This window comes from Pocillopora damicornis, chromosome 12 (assembly GCF_964200805.1).
Source record: "Pocillopora damicornis chromosome 12, jaPocDami1.2, whole genome shotgun sequence".
Lineage (NCBI taxonomy): Eukaryota > Metazoa > Cnidaria > Anthozoa > Scleractinia > Pocilloporidae > Pocillopora > Pocillopora damicornis.
The window spans coordinates 9,716,057-9,725,609 of record NC_142681.1 but is presented as its reverse complement, the minus strand read 5'-3'; the positions used below and the strand labels follow the sequence as shown (position 1 = coordinate 9,725,609).

Below are 9,553 nucleotides of genomic sequence, written 5' to 3'. Positions count from 1 at the left end.
CCATTCGCGAAATTCCAACTACAAACACTAATTCTTTTAAATTTACGTCTTCCTCAGCTTTGCAGTCCTGACGACTGAAGGTCCCCAATGATCTCGTTGAGTGAGAACACCTCATCAGCTTTACCTCAAATTTTCAAGGAAAATGCGCTTCTTTGAATTGTCAAAGAAAAATGTGAAACATATAAAAAAAATTTTCAGCTTTATCAGTAATCTCGCCTTGTTTTACATCAAAGATACGTGGAAGGGTTTAGATTCTTGAAAATGATGTCAACATTGCTGTGCATGGTGCAGTTGCTCCGGACGAGCTCCAAGAAACTTGTTGCACTCCTAAGCTTCCACCTCTCTATGGCTCTGAAGAAAAACAATACTTGTACAGGAATTCTCAGGTAAGCTAGTCACAATTGCTTTGTTAATATTCTTCCAATTGACTATAGGAAATTTAAGCAACGGGAATTCTCGGCTAACCTTAACGAGAACTATGCATACTTTGAGATATCACACCATTGTGGCTTAATAGGAACCAGAGAGGACAAGCGCGCGTAACGTAAGAAGCCTTTGATTTTTATAACATTTCAACCAAAAATGTTTGTTGACCGTTATAGTATTGAAAAGTAAATGAGCTTAACCTGAACATGCTATATAAATGCGTGCTCTCTTAATAATAATTGGTAAAGACCAAAATAAGATCAGGCGTTATTGGACGGGTAGCAGTAGTCTATAAATAATAATTGTAGTTTCAAGTGAGCAAACTGGCTATTATAAACTCTCCGATCTTTACAAACACGTCCCCATTGAAAAACAGTCAGTTTATCAAACCAAGAAAACAAAGATTTTTTAACCTTTCTAAAAAGGATGGAATGATTCAGGAACCTAATGAATATTTTGCCCCTTATAATTTGCATCGCCTTTCATTTCAAAGCAAGAGGACTTAAATAGGGTTTGGTTAGCTCTAAAATAAAGTTGTATCTGCAATCAGAGATGCTCAGTCAATTGGTTCTGAAAAATGAGCTCCTCGTTCGAAAACAGCTCTGCACTAGAAACAAGGTCTTCAATCGCCTCGAGGCTCTTTACAGAAAATCGTCTCTTTCGATTGCATTTAAGAACAAGTCTCTGTAAGAATCAAACATCTTGGGAAATGAAAATTTTCAACACCCCTTCAAATTTTGCATGTAGTTAGGCACTTAGGGGGGATGCACAAAAACGCCCTTTTTAAAGGTCGCAGCACTCTTGTTGCCATGGTAACAACGGCTGCTTGTTCGAGGTCTGGGGCCTCATTTTCATACAAAAACGTCGCAAAAAAAGAGTGAAATGTTTCTTTCTCTATCTCAAGCTGAATAGAACATTATAAATTGGCACTTCTACCAAATATAGTGACGTCATTTGTCTTCACTTTGATTTATTCAATTTTCCCTGGGAGTGAATGTGAACACACCAATAGATTATTCATCTCGGTACAGTTTCGGTCATTTTTGTTGTCGGGTAAAACAGGGAAAACGTTTATCTGAATGTCTCCAAAAGTACGCCGATTCTGGAACTGAAACTACCCACCTAGCTGGTTATAATATTCTAATTTTTAAATATGTAAAAATCTCTGCGGGCCTGCCTCTACTTTTTAAAGGGGCAATTCGCGAAAAAAGCTCAAAATCAGATATTGCATAATTTGGCGATGTTTACACCTAATGTTCTCAACAACAAATGTTTCAGAAAAATGAAACATGCACGGCCTTGGAAGAATGTTATCTTATGAGCAACATCCCGAAGAGAAATCTCGCCTCTGGTTGTCATCAAACTTCATGGAGGACTACTCGACGTAACTACAAACATATACCTCAAATCGTGTGCATATCATCCAGATTCCGAGTGCTGCCGTTTTTATTGGAATTTGAGCGATCCGAAGTCCTCTGAGGATACACTGTTATACTTGTATGTCCTTTGAAACATGTTGAAGTCGGCTGATCTACACGAAACTATCCTCACACCGGTCATTTGTCATAAACATGTAAGTTATTACGATGGCGTGAGGCTGTATTTCTCCATGAAGTTTCCATCGGTCGCCCCAAAGAAGACGAGAAATGGACATTTTTGGATATATCAGCAGATTTCCGCTCATTCTAAGTAAAAACAACCAAAAAAAAAAGAAAACCTCAATTGAACGCTCGTAAACACTGAGAATCTGAGAGCAGAAATCGCAGCTTGTCAGCGGCAGTACTACATGTAAAACCCAGTCGCCACAATAGAAATTTGTACGATTCGCGCGAAAATCATCACAAAGTGAAGATTTTGAACTACTCAGTATCCCTGCAGTACAGAAAACGGAACAGGGATTTCATCACAATCAATTTCCAAAATTTAGCTTTTTTCAGGGAGTCTTTTACGTGCTCGAACGTTATTGGCTTTGAGCCTTGAGATTTATTTCCCTTGACAATATGCTATAGAAAAATGCTATAGAAAGTGCTTACAAAATTACAAAGGAACTATTTTTGGTGTCGCTTAGGCCGAGAAATACAGATTTGAGGGAAGTTTATGCCTCTAATTCTTTTTCAAAACGTAGACATAATTGGCCAATTTTACTCCGACTCCGTGATCTCCTTCTTCTTTGCACCCTTTGGGTGATGCACCATGCACATTGTAATCAGCATTGCCTTTGGTTGTCGCACAGCTGAATTTCCCACGAACCCCAAAGATCTCCAGTTTTTTCCCCTTAGCTGCTTTCATACAAGCCTCCACAGCACCTTTGATATTCTTCTTGTACTTTCTGAATTTTTCAAGAACTTTACCCATGGCCTTGTTTTTCTTTTTGACTTCTTTAAAGCATCCTTGCTTTTCCCACTCTATAACACATACAATCAACTCCATCGATACAATTAAGTAAGGAAGGGTTTTTTCTTAAGGCCATAATGCACGATTTCCTATAAAAGATGTTTACTTCTCAGTCTTTGAATTGTAATAAAGACAACAATGAGCGACGACACTCGCCAGAAATTTCTCGCTTCGTACATTTTCGAAAGGGGATAGGTAAGTGTATGTACAGAGTTAGGTATGAATCTCATGACAAAGTCGGGTTTTAAGCTACTTGGTAGGCAAAAACAAGCTTTCAGTCTCGCTCTGAAAATCAGTAGAACTAATCAATGACGTGGAACAAAGAGAACAAAAATATGAAAAGAGTAGGTTCAAAAAAAGGAAAAAAACCCTTGTACTCCCGAAGCGAAGCAAAATGTATTTCAAAGAGGAATGCTGGAGCGGTAAAGAGGTGGGTCAAATTTTACCTCTCGTATGCTGTTTTTCTAATTTCTATTTTGCCGGAAAGCCTTAACAGTTCGAGAAAAGGTGTCACCAAAACACACCCGTTGACCTTTTAGCGTTCTTACCACACTGTTCTCCAATGAATCATTCCTTGCAGTCACACGTGTAGCTGTTGATTCCGTTGATACACTTTCCTCCACTGTAACACACAGCATTTAAACAATCGTCCTCATCTGCATTTCATACAAAAACGTAGAAAAGGTGATATAAAAGCCGAGGTCGTTTTCGTAATTTATTTCTCGTGGGGTGCATCTCATGTAGCCTGATTCGTCCAAGAGACTGCGCGCACCGTCGAACGTGTTTATGTAAAATAGTATCGTGTTCACTGTATACGCCTGGCTCTAAGAAAGAGGGATGATTAAGCTTCATAAGGAGCGGTAGAGCTACCATGTATCTGCATAGTTATTACGTAAAGTTCTCAGAATGTCAAATTAATGTGCAAACATAAATCTGCCACATTGAATTGTCCACACATTAATCTACGCTGAGAGTAACTCCACATATTTTACAGAAGGAAAGTCAATGCAAGATTCAAAAGAAGAGAAAAGATAACATGGGCTAGTACCGGAAACGAGTAGGTCCTCATTAACATATAGTATACCTTTCAAGAAAAAATATAACGTAATAATGTCCGGCTCCGGTATCATGAATAGGATCTTTTAAGAGTTCAGTTCCCATTATCATCGGAGTGCCCAGTTGGTTTCGCGAAACTTAAGTAGGTTCAAATATAACGGTCTCCCCCGGTACCTAGAGAAAGAGCTGGTACGGCTCGAGAAAAGAGCAATATCAATAGTAACCTCAGGAAAGTGCAACTCGGCGATGAAGGTGTGGTTAACACCCATTTTGGAGCATTATTACGTACTATGTAGCAGGCTTTTTGATAACATTGTCAGTGATCCAAAGCATGAATTGAAGGCGCTCCTTCCACCGGACCATGACAACTCACGCTATAACCTAAGAAGACAGCGCCTTTTTAATATGCCAAAGCTTTGCACGAACAGAACAAGTAATACTTTTATATATGCGATGTCCAAAATCATGGCTAATCCGTGAGCGTAGCTACTGTTAATCCGATCGAAGATGCCTATTCCATTTGATCATAAACAATACATTGGAGCGGAAAAACGACAACTACGCTCGAAAGTTTCCCCGTCATAATTTCTTTAATAGGAACCAACACCTGAATCAGGCTTTTCCCAAAGCCATTTGGCAACACGGGCAGTAGATTCTTTCCAGAACCAGTGTAGCAATTGTTTCTTTTTTTTCCGACTTTGATGCACGAGAAATATTAAATTCCGAAAGACACTTGCTTCCCTCAAGGCGGAATCGAAACTAACAACTTCATCATTTACAGAGTTTGCCATCCTTCGTATTTTCCCCGCAGCAGCAAAATGTCCAAATGATACATTTGGCTTTTAATTGACAGCTGGAGCTTAACCGCGCTCATCAGGAACTCCTTTCGAGGGCGAACGGAGTTTTGCAAAATAACAATGACCTCAAACAGGCGTAATCTTCACTCCCCTTCCCCCACCCCTCTCCCTATCATTGACTGTCGACCGCCCCCTTGGTGGAAATTTCTTTCTCTTCCCAGCCTTCCGTTGCCATTAAAATCGAAGATGGTGGCCATAATTTTTGTTGAGAAAATAATGAGCACTCGCTCGCCAAAATTACGTCTGCTCCGCAGGCTACCGTCGAAATCCCCAAGTTTGTTTGGAGAAGGTTAACTTGTTGCTTTCTTTGCAAGCACAAAGGCCATGAACAACAGCTAATGTCCAGTAATTTTCTCACCTTTTTCACAATTTTTTCCTGTAAACCCAGGTTTGCATTTGCATTCGTAGCCGCCTTGTGTGTTTGTGCACTGTCCGCCATTTTGGCATGGATGTAAAGTTATACATTCGTTGATATCTAGCCAGAATAGAAAACATCAAAGTTAAAATTTTTAAGCACAAGGGTTGTCCCTGAGAGACAGGTTTAAGTAACTTTTCAGTTCGAAATTTCATTTCTCACTGTTCTGATATGAAAAAAGTCAAGCCTTTTATTCTGAGTCGGTTCAAGGGGGGACAAATCAGACGCGAATACAACGAACAACTTTATAGTTATGGTGTGTCTTTCTTATTTGTGAATTTTTTTAAAAGAAGCACCTGTTTAGTCTGACTTTTTTAGGCATTAACATAAATCATTGGATCGATTAATCAATCGATTTTTGAATGTCAATTATGGGCTGCCCTGTGTCTCTGAGTATCTTTATAGTTAAATGAAGATCCAGTCAGTTTTTCGCAATTTCCTTGAAGCAAAAACATGCCAACTTTTCCTTCTCGGCGAGCAGTTTGGAGATTTCTAGTCGAGAGTTTCAGAAGTTCTTTCACTTTAACCACGCCGCGAAAAATATGGGCTTAAAACGGAGCAACCAGTTAGTTTAAATGCATTCTAAATAGAAAATTTGATGATAAGAATAAGAACGAAATTTTCCAACAAACAAGAACAGGGAAAGGTGGGGTCTGGAAAGGTCCTGCGATCCTGAATCGGAGACGAACTGTAGTAACCTGTTGTAGAGTTATTTTGTCAATTTTAAGCTTTCATTTTTCAAAATCAACATGTCGAAATTTGTTGTTGAAAGGCATCGCAGTATTGGAGGCATTTTATCCTCAAACTTTCATTGTTGACACATTTTTTGTGAGGCTTTTACTTACCAGTTTCGCAATTTTTTCCCTGGAACCCCTCAACACAAGAACAGGTGTAGCTGTCACCAGAGCTGCTACATTCACCCCCATTCTGACAGGGCTTTTTGTCTGCGCAAACATCAGCTACAAACACATACACTTCTATCAGTTAAATGACCTCCCTCACTACACCCGGTAAAAGATCCTCTATTCGTTAGACTGTAAACTACGAAGCACTCTGCAAAAGGTTTATAAGAATTCTTAAAAAAATAGAGGTACCGCGGTAACTGGTTTATGAAGACGTTATCAATTGGCATAAATTAAAGTCTTAGAATAATTACCGCCTTGAACAACGCCTTCTACGGCTTTTATTTGCTCAGCGTTCAGGGCCACGTCATAAACTTGTACGTCAGTGACCCTTCCTTGAAAGTACCGCTTCTCCATGTTGACAGCACCAATTCGGACTTCTTCTTGGGTGGCAAGTTCAGCCTCTTTTCCAATATTCATCTTTAGCACCGATTGTCCATTTAACCATAAATTTGCCTCACCGGAAATGAAGTCATACGAGCACCCCACGTGATGCCACTGGTTAAAAGCCAAAGCCAAAGCATCGTAAAACAGATACCTTGTGTGTTGGTGGTCCCTGCGTGAGAACATAGCAAACAACTGTCCTTTCGTCATCCAAAAGAGAACACCCCAGTTATCGGAAGCGCTGTACGAGAAGAGAGGACCAGCTGTACTCTGAGGATACACCCAACATAAAATCGTGATGGAGTGCTTTACGTCTAATCTTCCATTATTCGGAAACTCAATGTAACTGCCGATATGTCCTGCGAATTTGTAGGAGCCGCCTTCCTTTCCATCGATTCCAGGCGCCAAAGACACATGGCTGAGGATACCCGGGGGCAGTCGATCTTTAATTTCTCTTGATAGATACTTGCTGTTTAGAGGATAGACGGCCACAGGATTTGGTACACTGATTGCTGCAAAGTAAAACAGAGTGACATGTCAACAACTTTTGTTCGTTGAATGATAAAACAGTTTCCAGATAGCATCTTTAAGTGAGTATCATCCTATCAAGCCAACCAAACCACAAATGCAAATAAAGTTTCGCCCTCACTACTACTTGGTATGTTCCATGGCGTAGAAACCTTAGAACATTTCTCTTGCGAACGCAAAATGTTTGAATGTAAATATATCTCGACATTGAATGTCTGCGAGCTGAACTATGTGCCATGGCATAATATACATGTAGGAATGTAACCAAGAACCTATAATAAAACACCAAATTGAATTAAATTAGGTGAAAAGAGAAACTTAATCCGTGAGAAAATGGAAAGCAACGTCAGAAAAATCCTCTCTAAAAAACGCTGGAAAAGGGGTGTGACCCTCCCCTTGAATAGCTTACGAAGAGGTATTACCCTCCCCTTTTGGTGCTCACTTTCATTGATGACCCTCTCCTCTGAGGGACTCAGAATTTTTTCTTTGTCCCTCGCTCATTACAGGACGAAAAACATCTTTCTCATCATCATTATTGTTTTTGAATTTAGTCGAAAGTTCACAAGACCTGCAGTCAACGGTATATTTTTCGTCTATAGTTGATAAACCAGCTGCTTCGGAATTTTTTCCCGTAAATCCAGGTTTGCATGTGCATTTATAGCTCCCATGTGTGTTCTCACACTGTCCGCCATTTTGGCATGGCTTTGAGTTCCGGCATTCATCAATATCTGCCTCAAATAAAAAACTTTTAAGAGGGGGGAAATTTTTCTTCCTAGTCATGGGTAGTTTTAGTCACATTTACTGACTGTTATCACCCACATTTGACTCTCTCGAATCCCTCAATACAAGAGAAAGGAAATAAATACCAGTAATATGAAAAACTTTGAGTCTGCACGAAGATCTGGATGATCTGTATAGCATGCCCCCCTCAAAGTAAGTTTGCACGTTGCCTAACTTGATATCTTGTTTCCCAGGCCTGCATGTCACATTCTTTTGTTTTCTTTGCAGTTCTCGAACAGCAAAATTAGAACTTAAAATTGTTTGACCTTTAGTTTAATTGCCCACAACTTGGGAGTTTACTGTTCAGTTCTTTGAAATTAAAAAGGAAAAAAGAATAGACTTAGGTGATTTCAGATCATACCAACTATGCCATATCACGGGATTAACTTTAAACTCCAGAAATATTTCTTCCTTGAGATGGCACCAATAAATTGGTCCCACGGTCGGCCCGAAAGATTCTTAAATCTGTCAAGAGTTTCTTTCTGAAGAACCATCTTCGATTCTTTTTGGCCAGAGATTCATGCAATCAATTGATATCTCGAAGGTCACCGGTTCGAATATCACTTAAATCGATTTTTAAAACTGTACTGTCGAAATTTTCTCTAAGATCAACACGTTACCTATTAATTCAGTGATTTGAAGTACGTAGGCATATGACAAATAATGTAACCTTGCAAAAGCTCAGGTGATGTCTATGATCAATAACCCACCTGTTTCGCAATTTCTTCCTGTAAATCCAGGCGTGCATTTGCATTCATAGCTCCCGGGTTACTCCCGGGAATCCTCAAGAACGGAGTATGTCTAACAATTCATACTGTTCGCCGAAGGGGAAAATATACTATTGAACAATACTCGAGTCACAGTCGAGAAGATCATTGAACAATAACTCATTGAGCCTAAGAAGAAAAAATTTTTATTGGTATTACTGTTCTGTTGATCATCAGAACAAAAACATTGATTTTTTTTCTTTGCTTGTAACTAGTCACGCATGAAGGAGAGAGAGAGACACGCAGTCTGGTTTGTAGATCACATAATGACAGCGAGTCATTTTTCTTGTAGAAACTGCCATCTTTTCTCCTCGCCGATACGTACTGAAACTTCGCTTTACCTTGAGTTTTCTAAAAATGTGGGACTTTACCGCTCAGTTTGAGAGAATTTTTTAAAACAAACCTAGTTTCTTGTTACTTTTATCAGCTGCTGCAAATCTCTTTTCATAATCTATCAAATATTTTTCGCTTATACGTGATTGGTCTAAACGCATCCAGTGAGCGAATATGCCCTAGCTAAAACTAAATATCTGACGATGTACCCCAAGTAATATTCTCCAATTTTCAAACCTCACATCAACTATGATAAAAACGTTCGTTTAAAATTTAATTCAAGATGAGAGCGCGTTTAGCTTTTGTTGCCGGAGAAGGAACATTTTTGTTTGCTCATAAAGTGGTACCAGGCAACACTGAAAAGTCATCCCACGCGCAGCAAAGACTACATTGTTCGTAAACATTTTACCCACGGGCAGCAAACACAACATTGAACTCCCCTTCACCTGACGTTTGATTAAAGGACTCATTCCTTTATCGATAATGGGTTTTTAACAAGCTGCTTGACTTTTCTCATCATCAGCACTGACATTGAAAGAAGGAGAATATGTTTAAAAAATTGCTGCCGATTCTTAATACGAAATGATCGTGGTTGACTCAGGTGGTTTAGTAATTTGTCTGTTTTCGCCACGATATGAAAGGATAATTATGGAACAGTAATTTCTATTGTAGTATGGGAGTTGGCTGTACGAGATCACAAAGTGATCTCTA

The 9,553-nt window shown here is 39.4% G+C and overlaps 1 pseudogene across 1 annotated transcript; it reads right to left on the bottom strand.

Moving 5' to 3' along the window:
* Positions 1 to 2,496: 2,496 nt before the first annotated feature.
* On the bottom strand, positions 2,497 to 8,500 carry LOC149036400 (uncharacterized; annotated as a pseudogene). The gene is made up of 7 exons (XR_016181836.1): positions 8,453 to 8,500; positions 7,213 to 7,234; positions 6,308 to 6,946; positions 5,994 to 6,107; positions 5,092 to 5,208; positions 3,369 to 3,476; positions 2,497 to 2,831 (listed from the first exon to the last, which is right to left on the bottom strand). The product of XR_016181836.1 is annotated as an uncharacterized LOC149036400 (transcript).
* Positions 8,501 to 9,553: the final 1,053 nt, after the last annotated feature.